This window comes from Dipodomys ordii, unplaced genomic scaffold (assembly GCF_000151885.1).
Source record: "Dipodomys ordii isolate 6190 unplaced genomic scaffold, Dord_2.0 Scaffold34, whole genome shotgun sequence".
Classification (NCBI taxonomy): Eukaryota; Metazoa; Chordata; class Mammalia; order Rodentia; family Heteromyidae; genus Dipodomys; species Dipodomys ordii.
Window position 1 is genome coordinate 2,677,311 of NW_012267250.1, and position 21,187 is coordinate 2,698,497.

Below are 21,187 nucleotides of genomic sequence, written 5' to 3' on the forward strand. Positions count from 1 at the left end.
TGGCTCTTCCACTGTACAAAACCAGGAAGGACAAATAGCACACTGAGAATTTCAGTGCAGGTTAAGCTGACTGCCTATATAAAGCTTGTGTGCCTTTTGTCCCTTAGTTAGGAAATCAAAATCCCTAGACAAGCTCTCACATTTTATTTATTTAAAAAGTTAGAAACTTCACACAATTAGCTTGGTAACCCTTTCACAATCACAGTGTAGTTCTTATCCCCATTTTACAGAAAAAAAAAAGCAACCAAAATGGCTTGGATCTATTAAAGAACTTGTCCAGAAACATGCAGTTGATAAGTGGTGTAGCTTCCTACCTTCTCCACCTGAAATAGAGACCTTCCACCAACTCTGGTGGTAAGACTAAATAGATGATTCAACTATGGCTTGTCTAGCAGAAAATTCACACCATGTGGTATGAGATAACTTTGCCAGTTTCTCAATTCTATCTTTTCATTCTATCCAAATTGACCACCATGTTTGATGAGTATTTGATAATCTTGATAAACACTATAAAAATGAAAATACCAGCCAGCCTTAATTTAATCACCATTGTACAAAAAGTTAACCAGGATTTGAATTAACAAGGAAATATAATATGCTGTTTGAATCCCTTGGTTCGATATCCTTTTTTCTCTCAGTGGTCAGGAAACTACTTTGAACAACTCAAAACTTTTGATATTTTGCATAATATAGCACCTTAAGATACTTGTTTCTTGGTTCAGCATATAAATTAGGAAATTAAGTGATCCTGTCATCAAAAGGACCTTGCAAATTAAAAGTAATAGTAGAATGTGAATTCAATAATTACCAACCGTGTTTGCCATTCTATTTGTTACATTTGTTCTCCACTCATCCATTCCCTACTTCCTTTAGTTTTGAGTATTTAATGATTCTATTTTATACTTTTGTATGCCAGGTATACTTTAAAAAAATTTTTTTAAGCTGGACATGGTGACATATGTCTATAGTCACAGCTAACTCCAGACGCTCCACCCAGGAGTTCAAAGCCTGCCTGATCAACAATGAAATCTGACCTCAAAAAACAGAAACAAAGGAGGGAAAAAAACAGAAACAAGGGCTGGGAATGTAGCTTTGTGGTAGAGTGCTTGCCTAGCATGCATGAAGCTATGGGTTTGAGTCCTCAGTACCACATAAACAGAAAAGGCTGGAAGTGGTACTGTGGCTCAAGTGGTAGAATGCTAACCTTGAGCACAGAGAGGTTCAGGGACAATGCCCAGGCCCTGAGTTCAAGTCCCAGAATTGGCAAAAAAAATTTTTTTAAAGGAAAAGGAAAGAAATAAGAGTTGGGGATATAGCTTGCTTGATGGTAGAGCACTGTACATGCACAGTACTAAACTCATTCCTAGCATGACTAAAAGAGTTTAATGTTTGCCCCAGAAGTAAGAGTATACATTTATATCTAATCTAAGCCTATCTTAAAGTATAGGACAAATGTCTTACACCAGTGTGTTGCCAATTCTTCCCTTTTGTAAGCCCTTTGTGTCATTGCTGTTACTCATTCTGATTACTCATATGTTGTAATCTAATTTACTATAACTGCTATTACTTTAAACAGTTATGTTTTAGGTCAAATAAGAATCAGAAAGATTGAAGATTTTGCTTGTCATGTTTATTCTCTGCTGTACTTGATGTAGATTTAAGTTTCTAAGCTATTTCCTTTGCATTCTGCTTGAAGACATTCCCATTCCTTACAGAGCAGGTTGGTGATGAATTTCTTCAGGTCTGAGAAAATAGTTCCCTTCACTTTTTGATGGATAACTTCCATGGGCAAAAAAAATTGTAGTTTGCTAGGAATTTTCTTCCTGTGGTTTAAATGTTTCACTACACTTTCTTCTTACATGGTTTCTTGAAAAGTCATGCTGAAGTTTTAACCTTGTTCCTCCATAGTTAATGATATTTTTTTGCTTTGGCTTCAGAATTTTTTTCAAGTTTATTTTTTGTTGTTCCTGCAGTGCTTTGGTGTAGTTCTGTAATTTTGATGTTTGTCATTAATTTTGCAAAGTTGCCACCCACCACTCACTATTACTTCAAATATATTCTTCACTTTCTCTCTGTCCCTCTCTCATGCTAGGAAGGTCCTCTATCACTGAGCCATGTATTGTACTTTCTTATAGGATATGTTATACCTTTCAAAATTGTCACATAGTTTTTGGATGTTCATTCTTCTCTTTTACCTTTTGCATTACACACACACATTTTGGGTCATGTTTGCTAATCAAAAGCATTACTTCTATAATAGTATAATTTCTAGCATTTTCTTTGGCTTCTAAATACTGCCATCTCTCTTTAAATTACTCATGTCTTTCATGTTGTCTGTCTACTGCGGGCATTAACATGTTTTAACCTGGTAATTCTAATAACAGTGCCATATCTGAATCTCATTCTGATTCTTGCTTTGTGCTTTCAGAGTATTTTTTTCATGCATTTTGGAATACTTTGTCATTTTTTGTTGAAGATGGGCATGGTAGGACATAGGAATTGCAGTAAATAGACCTTTTAGTGTATTCTGGGTGGGAATTCTTGCTGTAGTTGTGGTTGTCACAGGTGCCACATTGCTCTAGTGTATTTCCCTTCTTGGCTGTGGTGGGGTTCCTAGGCTCATTCATTCTTGCAGCTGTCCTAGCTACAATCCACTGTTTTTCATGGTGGAACTCTGCTTATTCAGGTATTAGGTAAGGACAGTGCACTCTAATTAAGTTTTAGCCTTTTAGTTTGCTGGGGTTGTACTTCCACTTTGACCTTCATAAGCTGAATAAATCTACCCCTCTTCTTTCCTGTCTTCTTGATATCAGCATCCCTAATCTGTTTCCTTAAAGCCTTGGTTCCTCTTGACTGTTTTTCTTCCCCTGAAATCAGATGGAGAGACTGGAAGGAGCAAGAGTAGGAGTAGGCCACCAGGAATTTCTCACTGCCTTCAGCGATTCTCAGTAACTGTAGCTGTTTGTATCAGCTAATGGCTCTCCTGTCTTCCATTCTGTGTAAGCAGAACTTGGCCATCACTAGATGCACCTGTCTGTCCAAATATAGTGGTAATAATTAGATCTGTGACCTCAATTCTGGGATGGGTCCAAGAAAAGTCACATTTTAGTTGACCAAACCTTTTCTTATGGATGAGAAATCACTCTCAAACTGTTGTCTGGTACAAGCTGAAACCAGAAGCCATCTAGAGATACAGTCATAAGTTTTGGAGACAATGAATAAACACTTACCTATAGTCTGTGTGTGTATGTGTTACTGAGGTTTGAACTCAGGTCCTTGCATTTGCTACACAAGTGCTATACTACCCAATGCCACCCAGCCCTTTTGTTTTAGTTACTTTTAAATAGGGTCTCAGATTTATGCCTGGGTAAGCCTGAACTATGGTCCTCCTCTTTACATTTCCCAGATAGTTGGGATGTCAGGTACATACTACCACACCCAGCTTTTTATTGGTTGAGATGGAAGTCGCCAGACCTTTTTGCCCTGTCTAGCCTAGAACCACAATCCTCCAGTTCCCAGTAGCTAAGGATTATAACCTGAGCCACTTGGAACTGTGAGCATCCTGCCTTTGCTTCCTGTGTACTGGGACTTCACCTTGCCCAGCTCAGGTGTCAGATTTCGTTTAATTGGCACGCATTGGGGACTTTGAGACCACTCTGCTTCTTTCATGTCAGTCTTTCCTGTGCTAATGTGCCTTGTGATTCCCAGAGAGGACCTACGATGAACTGTATGCAAGTCCAGGTGTCCAGTGAAAATTGATTGCTCTGTGAAAAGTCTGTGTTCCTGAAGTAACTTAGGGAAAATATGACCTGTCAAGTGACCAAGTTGAAGATGGATCCCTAAAAGCCTTATGGCTCTGATGTGAGCCACAAATACATTCTGAAGTATACCACCGTACATCAGACAAAGGTGAGTTCTGTCCTCAGAGGAAGGCTCCCACGTGGTGAGGCCAGGTCAGATACTTAATCCAGTAGCTAATCTGGGGCTGCTTCTGGTAAAGTCATTTTTTAAGATTTTATCATTTGCATTTCCAACAATATTATCTTTTGTACTGATTGTGCTGGCTTTTTATTGTTTCTTTTTGCTTTGGTGGTTTGGGGAAGCTGAGTTTATTGCCCATCCCTAACAACAATTCAGAATTTTAGGTTATGTACTTGTACCTTTGTTTTATCTCTCATTTCTCCATTTTTCTTTTTTGCTGCATAAGTTGATTATGTCAGGTGTTTTGTCACAGCAACAACAAAATATTTTAATATAATGCTTTGAGGTACATTATCAAATCTGTCAAATGAATTTTCTTCATAAGAACCTTAGAGCTATGCACAGAATTTCTACTGCTGCATCACTGCAGAAAAGCCTACCCCAAAAGGAGGTGAAGATAGTTAGGTACTTGTATTCTGCTTTATCTAATGTCCATAAAAATATAGCCTCAGATAGAAACATAAATAAGAATTTCCAGGCTGAGACTTTTAGATTGGCCATCCCATAATTGAACATCAGAGTCTTTAAGAAAGTGATGGAAAATCCCTTGACATAAACATGAAGCTTCTATTCAGCTTCACTATCTATCCATAGATCCATGGATTACTACACTTCTCCACAAAGAAATCCACTTTTTAATCTTTTAGTATCCATCGTACTAGATCTCCTATTTTGAAGTTTCACAATAACTCAGGGATATATATTCCTTCTCCTTAAGATCTCTGTAGCTTGACAGAAAATTCATTCTGGGCAACTTCATACTATCAAGACTTTCAGTATATTAGGAAAATTCAGTTTATTGGAAAATTAGATTGTTGGGGATTTCTCTTCAACAGTTCTGGCTTTAGGCAGAGATGGGCCCTCTTGTTTAGAAGTAAAGTGGTAGCACTATAATAGTCATTTACAATTTGCTTTTTCTAGAGAGCACTGAGTCATTACTTGGACCCATAAGTTGACCAAAACTAGGATAGAAACTTGATATCCATACCTCCATTTTTATATCTGTCTGTTTTGCTCTGAGCCTCTCACCTGGGATATCAAGTGATAACTGATAATCAATAACTTGTATCTTTATAACAAAGGAACAAAACTACCTCCAAAGATAGAGCCTTACAAGACACCACCAGTCAAATGAGGATAATTTCCTGTTACCATGTGCTTGTACCCTGCAGTAAGTAAAAGGAATCTCTTCATGGGAACCATATTACTGCCTTGTTTGATATAACAGTAACTACTTCTCTGGAACCCCTTGCAAAACCAGAGTTTAGATAAGAATCAACTCCCCCACACTTGGCTAGAACTGCTTAATTGCACCAAAGCTCTACCCCGTACCCCAGCTCTTCCTCTATTTAAACCTAAGATCAATGCTTTTACCTGGGATAATTTTTCCTATCTTATAGAGTATCTTGGAGAAGACATGCCCTGTGAATACAGATTATGTGCTCAGTAAACAACCACTGCTGTAGTGAAGGAAATGGGAGAGAGTGAAGAGCAGGCCTCTGTAGAGTTATGACAGGTTCTTACTTTAATAGCTTTTGCTATAAAGTACTGACTCTTTACTTGGGCCCACAAGTGAACTAAAAGCAGGATAGAAGCCTAGTGTCCTTGCCTTCACTTTGCATGTCACTTTTGTCTTAAAACTTTGTGTCAGGCTCCAGTTTAACTGCAGTTAATCATCCAAGGACTATCTAAAACCTGATGCATCCTAACCTAGGACTTCCCTCTCGAAGTAGAAAGTTCAGAGATAAGAATAACAGATTCCCAATCACCTTTTAAAATAACCTATCCCATACCCCCAAAAAGGTCACTGAAAATATCCAATGATTGTCTGAAACCTGTAGTCTACTTTGGAACCTGGGGACAGCAGAGCCTCACAGAGAGATCACTGCATGATGAGCTCATCCCTCACACAGAAGCAATCATTTTATGGAAACTCAATTGTCTAACAGAACCAGAACTGAGATAATGATCAACTAGACCAAACTTTGACAAAGTCTGCTTAAGCATGCATAGATCTGGCTCCTGCCCCAATTCTTTCTCTCGAGTTAAGCCTCAAGTGTCTGCCAGTACCCTGAGAATGGGCTGATATGCTTACTATTCCTCTTCCCAACATGGCTATGTTGAATAAATCTCCTTTCTCTACTTTTTTTTCCCACTTCTACTTGTGGTAGTGGTTGGGATGGGTGGCCAAATGAAATCTGTTGAGGCTGTCAGAGAGAGTTAGGGCTTTTCCCTTAAATTCTGGTGACAGAGTCAAGAAAGAAATCCCAGCCAGTTGACTGTCCCCACATGAAAGTAATTGCTGAAGTTGATGAAAAAGCTAAAAGGTATAAAGCTGAATGATCCCAGTTGTTATTTTGGCTTCTAAGTATGCCTTATTATCAGTAATCTGAATACATATCATATGGCTTTGTTAAATAACAGTTGTAGCATTCTGAAAATTATGTGTGTGTATGTGTGTGTGAGAGACAGAGACAGAGACAGGGAGAGATGGTTGCTAGATTACTGATAGACTCTGAAACAGAATGATACAGAATCTTGAATATAAACCACAGAAGCAATGAAGCAGAAATACATCATGCCATGATGTATTGGTACCTTAAGTCTGTTTTTGAGCCTTTAGACCTTGGAGAAGCTTTTATAGTCTGAACTGCATTTCACAAATGGTATTTATCAGCATGAAAGGGGAAAAGCAGAAGTTTCAACCAAATCAGTGTCTTAGGCATTTGCTTTTTCATGAAGAACCCTGTGACCATGAATATTATGTATTTGCTTTCCGTTCAGGGGTGTGTAGCAGTGCTCCTGATATTTCAGGGTGTTGAGCAAGGGAGAGGGAAGGAGGAAGGGAAGAAAAGAAAAGGAAGGAAAAAGAAGGAAGAAAGGAGGACAAAACATCATTTGGAACAAGCATGATCTGGCTAATAAAACATTGGTTTGGAGGACTTCTCTGAAATCTTTGCCTTTGCGTTTCAGGAGTCCACAGCCGCCTCGTTGCCAAGCCCATGGGAAGTGTGTTCACTTTCCACCTTGTTGCCATGGGAGCCTCTGAACCTCCCACTAATGGCTGGGAAAGTAAGGAGTGAAGATGTGGTGCATCCCCTACACAGATTTCTGTCAGCAGGTAACATTAGCAGGCGACATGACAGCAGCTTTGTTGAGCCTCCTGGGCTCCACACCAGAGGCCAGTAGAAGAATGTGCAGGCATTTGTGCTCTCTATACTCCGCAGGTGCCAGAAATGAATGTGTAGCGCAAATGGACTGAAAAGGAATTGTGTCCAATTAGTGCTGCTGGCATGTGTCCCCTTTGGAAGTATCCAGATAGATCCTCCCTGCCGAGGAAGTCTGGACAAGGCACATAGCTGAAAATTCCTTGGCATTCCATCCAACCAGAGGTGAAATCTATGTCCTCTCCCCTGGAATTTGGGTAAGCCTCCTTCCAGCTGGGACCACAGTAGGGAATGGAGAAGGTGAGTCACGTAAGACCTTGATGCTTCTATCATATGTCTTGGTAAACTGGCTCCTGTAGTTCTGAGTCACCCTATAAGAAGTCTGAAAATCCCAAAACTGCATACAGATGTGTTGGTCATCGTCTCAGCTCCATCCTTCATCATCATTCCACTCATCCCAAGGAAGGTACAAAACATATACACAAGCTTAAATCTGTAAGTCAGCTCATCGATTAGTTGAATATCATAACCCCATCCATGCTACATGGAACAAAAGTGTCACCTCACCTAAGTGGCTGTTCAACTTCCATACCCATAAAGGCATGAGCTGTAATAAAATGAATGTGGTTTAAGATACAGTGTTCAGGGTAGTTATGTAGTGGGAAATGAAACACTATTTGGACATGGTTCATGTTTTTCAAGAAGCATTTTCTGACCATGCTATCCACTCTACGTAGTCCGATCATTTTTTAATCCTGATCTCAATTTCTTTGCAAATAAATAATTGTGCCTTTGATAATACTTCCGTATACTTCTATAGATCCTATGTAATATGCCTTTGATACATGTCTAGTGGTTGATAATAACCCTACTTATGTAATTTGAGATGTAATTATCAGGTGGAGACTTCTGGGTCCTAACTGGTTCTGCTGGTTTTGCTGTAATGGACCAGAATATTAGCTTAGTGGTTAGGTAGTACTTATCCAGTCTGGTATTTACTCACATAGTTATTAAGTGCCTTCAGTTTAGGCAATTTTTTAGGCCCTTCTCCATTCCCTACTGTGGTCCCAGCTGGAAGGAGGCTTACCCAAATTCCAGGGGAGAGGACATAGATTTCACCTCTGGTTGGATGGAATGCCAAGGAATTTTCAGCTATGTGCCTTGTCCAGACTTCCTCCACAGGGAGGTAAGATTCAGTAAACAAGAGAGTGAATGGTCAGGGAAATGTTGGAACAGGAGGCATTAGAAAAGGTTGGAACATAAACTATGAGAGAACGTTGTGCCTGGAATGACAGAATGACTGACCAGACACAATGTCAGGAACACACATAAAGGGCTTGTGCAGAGGTGAGTGTGTCAGACCAGATTTCTCTTTGCTTGCAGTGCTGAACCGGGGCCTTGTGCAGGTTGCTCTTCCTCTGAGCTACATTTCCAGTACTTGGGTGGAGTGTGGATAGCTGGCTAAGGAGTCTCACTTTGGTTTTGTAGACAAGTGGTTGTGCTTACACACTCCTAAACATTTTTATTTTTATTTATATTGGTGGTTTTGGAGATTGAACTCAGAGCCTCAGACATGCTAGGTAAGTGCTGTACCACTTGAGCCACACTCGTAGGCCTTTAGTGCTTGTTTTTTTTTTTTAATTTTCTATCTTTAAGTGGTCGTACAAAGGAGTTTTAATTCATCGGATCTGTTAATAAGTACGATGCATCTTGATCACTGTTATTCTAAAAGAATTTAAAAACAAACCAACCATGTTTTCATGGTTTGAAATACAGTCCCAACTCACTGAGTCTCCCCCTCTTCCCTCCACCCTCCTCCACTCCCCAGTCAAATGCAAAGACCAGCACAGCAGCTCTCCAAATAGCCATTGGATTTGATAAAGGTCTTTTACTTTCCTCCTCAGGTGAATCCTAAGTCATTATGGATCTTTCTTCACAGCTCTGTGCCTGGAGTCTGGAGGATCACACAGCGGGTAGGCAAAGAATGGAACTGGGGCACATCACTTCTCACACTCAGTTGCCCAGATTTCAGTTACATGACTGCAGGAGAAACCAAGAAGAAGGGAACACAGACATCATGGAGAGTTAGCATTCCTTGCACCTGAACATATGTAGAGTATCTGGAACATTTGCTGACATATGGAAAGCATTTGGGCCAATAGCTGCTGCTAGGGTTGGTACCATTGCTATTACACATGGAGTCTATGGCTATTTTATGCACAGGTTGATTTGCACTCCCTTCTCAGGAGCTTGTAAGATCTCAGGGTAGATATTCTTTGGGAAAATGAGGCCCTGGAGCCTAGGAGTCCAATTAGTAGCCAATAAACCTCAGCAGGCAGTTCTGCAGCTCCTGGCAGCAGGGAGCAGAGAACATTTGCACAGTGAAGTTCCTATCCTCAGTTCTCAGGAGACTGCATGAGTTTTTCCTGCTTTAACCTTTTGTTTTTCAACAAACAAGATTACCCAACTTCTATTTCCTACTTCCTGTGAGTCTCAGATAGATTGTTTGGACCTGTAGAAAACCTGGGATTTACTTTTGCCCTTAAAGCTGAAAAGTAATATACTGATAGCTGGAAAATCAGTAGCACTATTCTTAGGGAATTCTGGGCTTCTGAGCCTGCCCACCTAGGAAGTGTACTGTCTACACTTGATCAGACACTGAAAGCCTTTACTATCTTCCCCCTGACCTTGATACCTGCTATTTGGAGCCCAGAAGAGTTAGAAGAAATAACTTTTCTTTGCAACTAGTACCTTTTTGTTTTTTTCATTGAACTAGTAATTTCCATGTAGATGAAAACCAAGGCAGTACTGCAGGAAAAAATTTTAAAACCTCTTCTGTGACTTAAAAAAAATACCTTCAAGTGGCTGTGTCATTTATTGAAGCAATTTATGGATGCAATACATCTTGATCAGTGTTACCTCCCCCCCTTTTTTTGGGGGGGGTGTTGCCTGGAAAGAACATCAGGAAAATGTAAATAAACATCATTATTATTTTCTTCCATAAATTACCACGGTGCCTACAAACAGTTAATTTCCTCCATCTAGTTGCAACCTCTTCAGAAAAGTGGCAGCAACTCCTTTGCAAAAGCTTTATTCACTTATCCAAAATGTTCTTCGATTTACATCTCTACACTGCTTTGTCCTGTAAGTCTCCTCTCAGTGGTATGCATTTGATGTGATGGGGAAAGGATTGAGTGTTGTCCAAATCAAAGAGAACAAGCAGGTCAGTTGGAGGAAAAAAGAAAAAAGAATAGCTCAAAAGTTGGAGCAGGTGCAGACTGACAACCTGCATTGGTGACCTTCCAAGGAGGGTTCAAGGGTTCATCCATCAGCAGGTTAGGCAAGCTCAGCAGGGATGCTCTCTGCCGAGTGCATGAGTCAGCACAGAAGTGGTTAAGTTGGTGAGCTTTGGCTTTGCCGGTTGGAGCATCCAGTCTCCAAGAGAACCTGCAGCCTTGCTCAGAAGATCAGGGACACAGGATACATAAGCAGCTCTCTGGCTTGCAGAGGAATGACATGCCGTTGTGAGCAAGCAGCTGCCGCAGCAGGTCTGGGTATGTAGCTTTGTGTTTTGATTGATCATTTTTGTTTCCTCCAGAGAGAACAAAGCAATGATTGTTCATGTTTGCAAACAGGAACTCTTGGACATTGAAAAAGAACAGATGTTGATTAGCCTGCTGTTTTTCGTGAAAATAAATACTAAGAGTAGGTGGCAGAGTCTGTGTGTAGGGGAGAGCAGATTCTCCTCACTTTGCCTCTCGTTGCAGTGGCAAATATTCATTACTTCGCTCTGAATTCTAGTGCTATATGGTCAGGTCTTTTGAATGTCATAGTTACAGTGCAATTCAAGAGATATCTTTTTGCTGGTCTTTCTATAAATCTTCATGTCTGCATTTTGAGATATGCATTGGGTTTGAAGAGTTATTTATTGAATTGGTGGAGTGAGGTGGCAGAAATTGTGTTTCCTCTCCCTTCCTGGAAGGCACGATTGAAATTTTTAGACTTAGCAAACTTCTATAAGTGCACCATATGTCTGAGTAAGAGGAACATCATGTTGGATATGGCTTTTTTTTTTCTTTCTTGCCACTTGACAACTTCAGTCTCAATGGTATGCAGTATGAACTGAACTAACCTTCAGAATCCCCATTCTTCTAGCGAGTCTCCTAGAACAGCTTGCTTGAGTCTCCTTATCCATGTGGATACCTTTAACTGACCAAGATCTGAGTCTGAAAATAGACTAGAGAGATCTCTAGAGATTTCCATAGCATAGAGGGGCTCAAGTAAAGTTTGTCTGGATTTCATTTTATCTCCATTCTGGCACTGCAGTATCAGAGAGCAACTGACTGGAGGGTCTTGGTGACATTTTCTGCAGGAGTTAGCATCTCCTGCAGATTCAAAACGTGGAATGTCACTTGTCAAGCTTGGACCAGATTTAACAAATCCTACTTCCTGGCTTGTTGATCAAAACCAGTATTAAAGTGTGTTAGAATCATCCAGATTATTTCCTTCTCCATGCCCAAAGTTCTCAAGACAAGAAATCCTTCATTTCTTATCCTGGGACATTCCTTGAATCAAGAGTTTTCTCTGAAAAGTAAAAAAAAAAAAAAAAAGAACGGCTGCCTTAAAACTTGAACAGTAAATACCTTCATCTAAATCAACTTAGTTGCTCTTTAAAATCATCTGCTCTGAAGTCATGGAGGTTTGGTAAGCTGAAGGAAAGGTGGCAAGGAATTTGGAGGCTGGGATCTGAACGTGAGAGGCGATGAACCAAAGAAACCCAAATAAATGCCACAGTAGTGGCCAAGGGGTGCTGCCTGAGAATGCTGTTTTGGGAAGAGGGCAATTGGGAGACAAGGCAGGAACGGGGAAGCCTTCTGTGTAGTGGTGAAGGTAAAGGTGCTTGAGAACTTCCAGGGATACATAGCAATAGCATCAGAAGGAATCAGTGTCCAGATCCCCAACTTCTGTTTGGACTCCATTCCAACTTTTTATTTTCTCCAAGAACTCTTCTGAGTTCTTCGGTTCCAGAAAAGTTCACATTTAACTGGAATCTCACTATGGGGCACTGTCCCAATGTGAATAGGGACAATGTCAGAACACATTGCTCCTGATTCCAGTAAGAGCTAGGCAAATAAAGCTAGATCCAATCTCAACTTCATCCAGGTCAAAGATACTGTGCCCTGTCTTCTCAACCATCTTCAAATGGTATGGCATAAGAAAGTTATTGGGCGGCTCAGTGGTAGAGCGCTTGCCTTGCATGCATGAGGCCCTGGGTTCGATTCCTCAGCACCACATAAGCAAAAAGAAAAAAAGTCCGAAGTGGTGCTGTGGCTCAAGTGGTAGAGCACTAGCCTTGAGCTGAAGAGCTAAGGGACAGCACCCAGGCCAAGAGTTCAGGCCCCATGACCAGACCTCCCCCCACCAAAAAAAAAAAGAAAAAAGAAAGTTATCATGGGTGAATGACATGAATTCATTTGTAGGGAATAAAGAATGAAATCAGATTTTTTTTTCTAACAGTGCTGACTTGGCTGCCTGATTGATAATGAAATTAATTGATTTGACTATTTAGGTTCTTTGGTAGATATCTTCTGAAAATTGGTTTGGCTGTTCAAGGTTTTGGCCAAATACATCTAAACTATGTGTACAGTACTAAGGACATTAGATAGAAATTGTAGCTATTACAGTATATAAGTTTTAGATGTCATCCTTTAAAATGTACAAAGGAGTAGATGATATTAAAAATTCTTTCAAAGGCTTAGTGAGTAAAAGCTTAAAAAGACTAGTGGTAGGCAATAATCCTTGAAGTAAGATGAATCTTGTGGATAGGAGATGCCTCCGGCCTCAGTTTGCCACAGTTTGCTCCTGGCCTTGAGCTTCCTACCTCATCCACTTTCTCCTCAAAGTCCTTATTCAGACCTCTTAGCATTTCTTTTTTTTTATGATTCAAATGTAATGTTTATTACATTTTTATTACTGTGCCCATTATTAAAATACCCAAAGAAAAATCAGTTTAAAAAATGCCCAACTGTCAGTCCAGGCAGTATTGACATTTCAGCTTGACTGGTTCATGGTAGAGCATAAATAGGTGGGCATCTGAAGCAATTCCTTACAGACCCAGCTTGGTTCTCCTCCAGTGTCTTCTCTTGGAGTTGTACCTGATTTTGTTACCAGTTTTCATCCGAATCCACTGGGGAATGGGGCGATTTTGCTTTTGTTTCTTGGCCTGAAACCGCTTGATTCTGAAAGTCTCGTGAGAAGACATGATGGGAAGCTCTGGAAGGCACAGTAACCGCCATGGCGAACAAAAGCTGCTCATAGCATTTCTTGTATGGATCAGCTAGTCTATTTCTCTGAGGCACTGATTTGAAGATAGATAGATAGATTGATTGATTGATAGATAGATGGGCAATGATAGAAGAAAGCTATTCATAATCAAGATCATCAAACATTATTTGAATACTGATCACATGTCAGGGTACTGTGCAGTTGGAGTTGAAAGATGTGGATTCAAATCTATGTCTGCAACTTATTATATCTTTGAACTTCCTTGAGCTTCACTCATTTTATTTGTAGGACTAGGATCCTGTATACCAATCTTGAGACTGGCACTAAGGACACACAAGAAGAGGATATGACTCTGGTGCCAAATTGTCTCATAGAGACACATGCTCACCAAATAGTAAGAACAGTAGAAGCATATAAAGGGTATAAATTTTAAAATGGAGGCCAAAGGTCAGCAATTAGTTGTCAGGATGCATAGTATAATCTACACAGCATCATTTTGCATTTCCTCTGTGCATTCCTTGCATGAATCTGTGAAGGATTGCTTGGTAGGAGAATGCAAAACTCTTGTCCCATCCCCATCACTGCTGCCAAATAAAGCAGCTGTGCTGTCAAGTGATACTTGGAAATGATGCCTTTCCAAGGTCTTTCTGCAGTGAGATTTTGCCAATGTCTTCATTTCCCCCTCAGAGAAAGAAGTGCACACTTCTATGTTGAGAGACAAGGTCAAGTCAATGTAGGTAAAAGAAGTGGAGGACACAACAAATGAAGTGTGGAAGAGGAAAGGATCCCACTCAGCTGGACCACCTCTCTCAGGCCGGCACTAGGGTCAGGGACAATTAGTGACTTTGATTTTTTTTAAAAAAGGTAATATTTTGTAGTAGCAACATTTCACAACTAGAATCACCACATATCACTGGATCTGCCTGTGGACGGATTATTCTAGAGAGAAGGGAGCTCTGCTCCCTGCAGCAAGGGCCATCCACTTTGACTCTAAATCATGTCATACAGCCACCTTCCTGTTCAGAATAGGAACTTTGCCCCAAACTTCTCCAGAAAGATGGACTTTCACAATAGTTGTATCTGTGACTTTGTGAGAAATTTCATGCTTTACTAAGCATGCCTCACCCATAGTAAAACACTTGGAGAGAAGGAAAGAAGGTAATCAAGGCTGTCATCACCAGGTGATGGTGGTTATTGAAACCACAAGAGGGCACTGTACATCATGGCCCTGGAGACTGTGAGCAAAATGTTTTACATAAGCTTTTGCTACTCTACCAAGAAATGAGGTCCATGAGTATCTCAGACAATCTCCCAGAACCATGTCAGTATTGTTTGTATTATTACCTACTTTTCTTAATTAGTCTTTCAGATTTAATTGGGAAGACCTTTCAACATAAAGAAAACTCTAAATTTCTGGGTCCAAACAAAGCAGATTACACTAGATTTTGGCAACCACCTGGAGTATCCGGTCACAATTTCTGTTCCATCTTGCCTAAGTTCTAAGCACCGAATTGTTATCCAAGACTTTGCTTGAGAGCTGATTTATTGTGTCTTAAGAGGTGTTTGGTGCAATGGCAGTGGTGTGTTGGAGATAGCTCATACTGGTTCCTTAGAGCCAACTGTATATAGAATTTCCCAAGTTCACCTTCAAGAGCATCATCTTTTGGTTGTTTGAAATCAGCAGTGGCAGGATTATTTATAGCACAGAAATTGGCAAATGTTACACATAATGTATGCTTTTTATTCCTAGAGAACTTTTTTTTAAGGAAAAAAAACATTTCATAGCAATGCTTGTTACAGAAAATTCTTTGATAGAGAAATGATATATTCTTTAAATGATGTATTCTTCTCATGTCTATTAAGAGAAAAAAATGGCCTTAGTAAAAACAATTACTTTGCATTACAATAATATTATGATTAGTATGCCTAAGTGCATTAGAATGAAAGCTGAAACTACAGCTTGAATCAGTACCCAAGAAACAAGAATCTCATAAAAGTAACGTTTTCCTCAAGATTCTCAGACACAATGAAAAAATGCAGGTAGGAGACAATTTCTTTTTAGCTTGTTTCCCCTAAAAACCTTCTGTCCATTTTTGTTCAGCAGCACAGTTTTCAGAATTTGCATATGGAGACTACTGGTCACCTTTAAGGCATAGGACATTTTACCTGCTCAGACATGTAGATTCTGTGAATCAAATCATGTGACTTCACTTTTATGATATAACATTACTATTAACAATTTTTTTTTTACTAGGAACAAATTGATAAGTTTTGGGTATAGAGTATTCTGTTCCTTTTCTGACACCTTTACCTTTCCGTATTAATAGAAGTAGGAACAAGAGATTTGGCATGGAAAACAGCTCAGTGATTTAAGTTATGCTTTGCCTGTGCAAGGCCCTGGGGTTTGAGCTGCAGTGTGCACTTACGCATGCACACACACACACACACACACACACACACACACACACCACATGCAAACACAGATTTTTTTTCAACTTCCATGGTAGAGGATCATTTGTCAATCTTCCTAGCCTTACATACACACACAGTCATACCCAGATATGATTCTGTATATTAACTATACCTACGATTACTCCAGAGACTTGGGGAAACACTGAGAATTTCATTTGTAGCATGTTTCACTTACAGGCCCTTGAAGTTTCTTGTCTAGTCCAGTTTTACTGAACCAAAGGGAATGTTCCACAGCGAAAAATGTGACTCACGTTTGTATTCTCAGCTATAGAGGAAGAAGAAGTAGGAGGATTTTAGTCCAAGGCTGATTTGGGCAAAAAGTGCAAGATCTTCATGAAAAATAACTGAAACAAAGAGGACTGAGGATGTGGCTCAAGTGGTAGAGTATCTGCTTAGAAAGCCTAAGGCTCTGAGTTCAAAACCCTAGTACCTCTGACTCAAAAGTGTTAATTCCCTGTGGGTTATATTGCTTTTTCAAGAATTATTCATTAGCACTTTGGAAGAATGTTTATCATTTAAACTTGCTTGAGTTTGTTAACTTATTTCTCAGTCCTTACAATCTTCAGTGGTAGATAACTCTTATCCTCATTTTACACATGAGAGAAATAAAAACAGAGAGAAGTTGATTAGGGTAGTGCTGATTTAAACTACATCTATATCCATACTCTACCCACAGTGAGTTATTGCCTTTTTGAAAGGGGAATGACTTAAAATCAGTTCCCTTCATATAAAAATGGGCATTCCTTTTTATAGTGTGAAAAGCTAAAAGTAGCAGAACAATGAATTTCATGATGTGATCAAGTCTTTCCCGTATTCTTTAAATCAGAATTTCAGATCTAATGTCAAGGGTACAAGATGAAGGCATTGATTCCCACTCCCAACAGTCACAGCTTCGCAGACCCTGGGAAGCTATTTCCCCCAGCTGTTCGTTATGCAAATAAAAGAGAAACAAACCTAGGGCTGGGCTAGTGGCCGAGAATATACAAAGTAAGTTAAAAAGAAGAGTGAACAAGAAGAGTAAACTGTTTTTCATTCACTTGTTCTCATTTCTTCCTGTTTTTAGTTTTTCCAGGACTCTTCCATACTGTAATATTTTAGGGGGAATAAGTAGGGGTTTATCTCCCATACTCATTCTTTTGGTGCTTCGTGAATCTTGAGAAAAATATTCTATTTATGAGATTTTTTTGTTATTGTGTTCAACGGTAGTTTCAGTTCTTATTCTAATGCTTTTAGTCCTGATATTTACACCAAAGATTCAAATTTCTTCTCTTTTCATCTTCCCTTCATAATCACTTTGTTCCCCCAATTTTCTCCCTCATCTCTCTTTCCCACTTACCTTCTCTCCCTCTCTTTTTTCTACTTGTCTCCTGCCCTCTTTACCTCCTTTCCTCGCTTCCACCCTTACTTTATTTCAGCCTCTCTTCTCACAACCTCAAACACTTGGATAGGTAAATGTTTGCCTCCTCTCTTCACTCCCACATTAAGCGAGGCCCACACCATATCATCACATCTCCAAGTGTTTTCTTCCGTGTCTACCTTAGCTCTGCTCCATGCCTCCCAACTTTGGCTCATTCCTCTGTTAAATAGTGTCTCACCTTGTAAATTGTTGCCAGCTTTTAGCTCAAGGGAAGCCATTAGGTTTCGACTTTTTTTTTTTGTCATCATTACAGCACTATGGTAGAAAGACTCAGGAGAAGCTTTGGGGCTCCAAATGGAAAAGGCAAAAATTCCCTGATCAGTTAGTGATGCCTACCACAGCAAGAAGCTGGGAACAAACCTTCTTTTAGCTTCTCCTGGCTTTGTCTTATCTATTTCTCTCAGAGCAATGATTGAAAATGTTAGTGTGTGTTAGTTTAGCACACTATTTTGTCTTGACCATATCAGTTACATCCTTCCTTGCTCTTCTAAAGTCTCCAGTAGTGGATCTTAGACTCGGTGTATTGGAGCATCAGTGAGGGAGAGAGGTTGGGTTGATAGTCATTGAGCTGGCATGCATGCATAATCCCATTGGTATTTAAGAACTTGAGACTATCCACCCTCATCTTAGCCAATTATGATTTACACTATGTGCTAGTCTGGATGTTTGCAGATTTCTTGCTCCTTCACATGGGCCAATGCCCATCTTTTGACTCACTTCTATAGCTCTGCCTGACCTTCACCTTGAACTCTACCTCCTTCGTGATGCCTTCTTTGGTTCTTCAAAGTGGTCAACAGCCCCAAGAACACTTCATTTAGGATGTCTATATTTAATCTTGCATAGTATTTATCTTGTGACTGGTTTCTAATTACTCTGTTGCCAGTAAACAGGGAGAAAGCCCTTTAAAGTAATCTTTCTGTCCCAGGTCCTTTGTGTGGCAGGTCCTTTGAGTTCTGGCTTCTAACAACCACCCTGATGGTGCTTTCCCTCCATAACCCCTTCACCTGCTCTGCCCCTCTCACACCAAACAACTTGGAGCTTCCCAAACTCCATTTTCTTCCTTCATTACCTGTACATGCCAGGCTTTATTATATGAAGATTGGCCTAATGGCTACAGTTCTTCACCCCTGCCTGGAACCACATCTTCTGCCCTGTGACATCCCTTCCAGAGATGGAGACCATTTCCATCCCTCTGGAATGGAAGGTGGCCCGGAGCCCTGCTTTGATCCACCCAATGCTGTGGAAGTTACAGTGTGCCAATTCCAAAGCCGAGGCATTGGCATGGCTTGCATGTTTCCATTCATTTGCCTTGTAGCTTACCCAGCTGCCATGCGAACAAACACAGCCAGTGTGCACAAGAATAAGAGGCCATGTGGAGCAGGGACAAATTGCCCAAATGGAGGTCCTGCTACAGCAGCAGCTCCCAGCTCTTCTTACCCATCCGCTTTGTGGATTATGAGCAATTCCCAGACCAGAACTGGGCCCAGCCATAATTGCTGACATAATTGTGAGCTAAACAAATGGTTGTTATTTTCCACTATTAAATTTGGGGTGGCTTGTTGTGCAGTCAGAAACAGCCAATATGCAGGGTTCACAGCTGCCTGTTTGGTCTCAACTTGGATATAACATCTTTGTCAAAGCCCTTTCTGAGCCCATTTGTTGTTGTTATTGGTTGTGGGGCTTGAACTCTGGGCCTGGGCGTTATCCCTGAGCTCTTCAGCTGAAGATAGTGCTGTATCACTTGAGCCATGGGGCCACTTCCAGTTTTCTGGTGGTTTATTGGAGATAAGAGTCTCATGGTCTATCCTGCTGCAATCCTCAGATCTCAGCCTCCAGAGTAGCTAGGATTATAGTTGTGAGCCACTGGCGCCCAGCTCTGGTAACTTTTTTTTATAAGGTTGCCTTATGTATCACAGAATTACTCATAGTCAACTTTTATAATTATTTGGGCATTATCTGTTTCTTATATTGCATTTTAAGATGTGTGTGGGTATTGGGATGGGGTGGGAAGGAAGCTGGGTCTAAGCATGCTTAGGCAATTGCTCTACCACTGAACCACATCTTTTCCTGGGATCCTAAGGTTTTTTAGGTAAGGAACTTTGGCTTATGAATTGCTAATGGAATTTAGTCCGTTAGTGCAAATGTCTTGTATTCCACAGATGCTCAGAAACTATTTCTGAGTCAAGGAAGGAAAGGATTATAGAAGATATTGTATCCATAGAGTGCATATATTCTTTGTCCTAGATAACGCTGATCTGAAGGCTAGTTTGTTTTGTTTGTTTTCCTCCCCAATTCTTTGTCTGCATTTGAAAATTCAAAGAACTTGCTATGAGCATTTGTAGTATGACTTTTCTTTAAAAATCAGGAAGATCTTTGGGCTTGAATATCTTCATGGAACCAATGAGTGGTGGCTGTACAACCCGTTAGACAGGACATACATTTTCCCTTCTTTCCTTCTCCACTGTTGTTCAGTGCTGTTCTCTGGAAGACAGAATCTGTGGGTTTACCTCATGTGCTTACTGGCTCAAAAGCACTAAACTCTTAGGACAGCTGCTGATAAATATGTTCTCTTATTTACTTCTGTCTCCAATATGAGAGCGATGGAAGTGGTTCTTTTTTCCTTGGGCAAGGAAGCAGAGCTTATGATTCTCCTCTGTGAACTAGCTCTCTTTCCCAAACAACTTTCAAGAATAATTCAGCTTATCACCTGTCTAAACTAGAGTCAGGTGTTTTTTTTTTTTTCATAGTATAATTGGTAACTGTGGCTTGGCTAGAAGCATCTTTTCCCAATAGTTCTGGCAGGCCTGTCAGGAGACCATGCCTGTTTTCTGATGTTTTCTCTTTTTATAGTGCTCTTAAGAATCCTCATAAAACTGCTCCTCTTGGTTTGTTTCTCCCATGATGGATGGAAAAGATTTTTCAACAATGTGAGATGAAGTTAGAGGACATTTGCTTTTGTATTTAATCTACTTATAAAACTTACAATTCAATGACTGGGTGTTTGAAGATGAAATCCCTGGGTCAACAACAAATTTCATAACATCTTTGAAAAGAAACTCAGCCAGGCTGGTTGATGTTCAGTAGGAATGCCAATCTACCAGTTGTTTCTCTTGGTACCTGCTTTGATTATGCAGTAGCCAAGAGAAACTGGTAGCTAAATGTTTTGAATATATCAACCTTAAAGCTGACACACTGGACTGGAAGAAATACTGGTTTTCAAATCATGCTTTCAGCTCTTTGGATTTATTTACAAAGCAACAGGCTTGACAACTTGGTCACAGCAACAGGATTTGATAATCCAGAGTCATCAAATCTTTTTTGTGAACACCAATATAATGATCCAATTTAGATAAACCTTTCTCTCTTATGGAGCATAGAGGTTAACTTACCTGGACAGAACAGGTAGCTCATCCTGTTCTCTTGATTAGTGAGTGATTGAGCAGGTAGAACTCCCTTGGTTCACGCAATCCTAACTAAATTTGTTTCCTACAGTTTCATCACTCAGACCATTGAGCTCAACCAAATACGAGATCGGCACAGTCCCTCCTTGTCTGTATTAAAAAATAAATTATGTTTCCAGCAATGATCATTTTTAATTTGGTGAAGTATAAGAAGGTGGCCTTATGCCTGATGGTGGCCATATCCTGATTAACAGCTATACGTAGGCATATGCTGATGCATAGGTAGAATTGGCCTCTTTTATTAGCTGTGTTGAGGAATGTGACTTTCCCAATACCCAAATACAACCCTTTAAAAAAATGACAAAATTCATGATCATGGCAGAATATTTTTTTTTTTTTGGGTCCGGTCGTGGGGCCTGAACTCTGGGCCTGGGCGCTGTCCCTCAGCTCTTCAGCTCAAGGCT

The 21,187-nt window shown here is 40.2% G+C and overlaps 1 pseudogene; it reads right to left on the minus strand.

Annotated features, from left to right (window-relative positions):
- Positions 1–13,072: 13,072 nt before the first annotated feature.
- On the minus strand, positions 13,073–13,468 carry LOC105986299 (annotated as a pseudogene).
- Between the last annotated feature and the right edge of the window lie 7,719 nt (positions 13,469–21,187).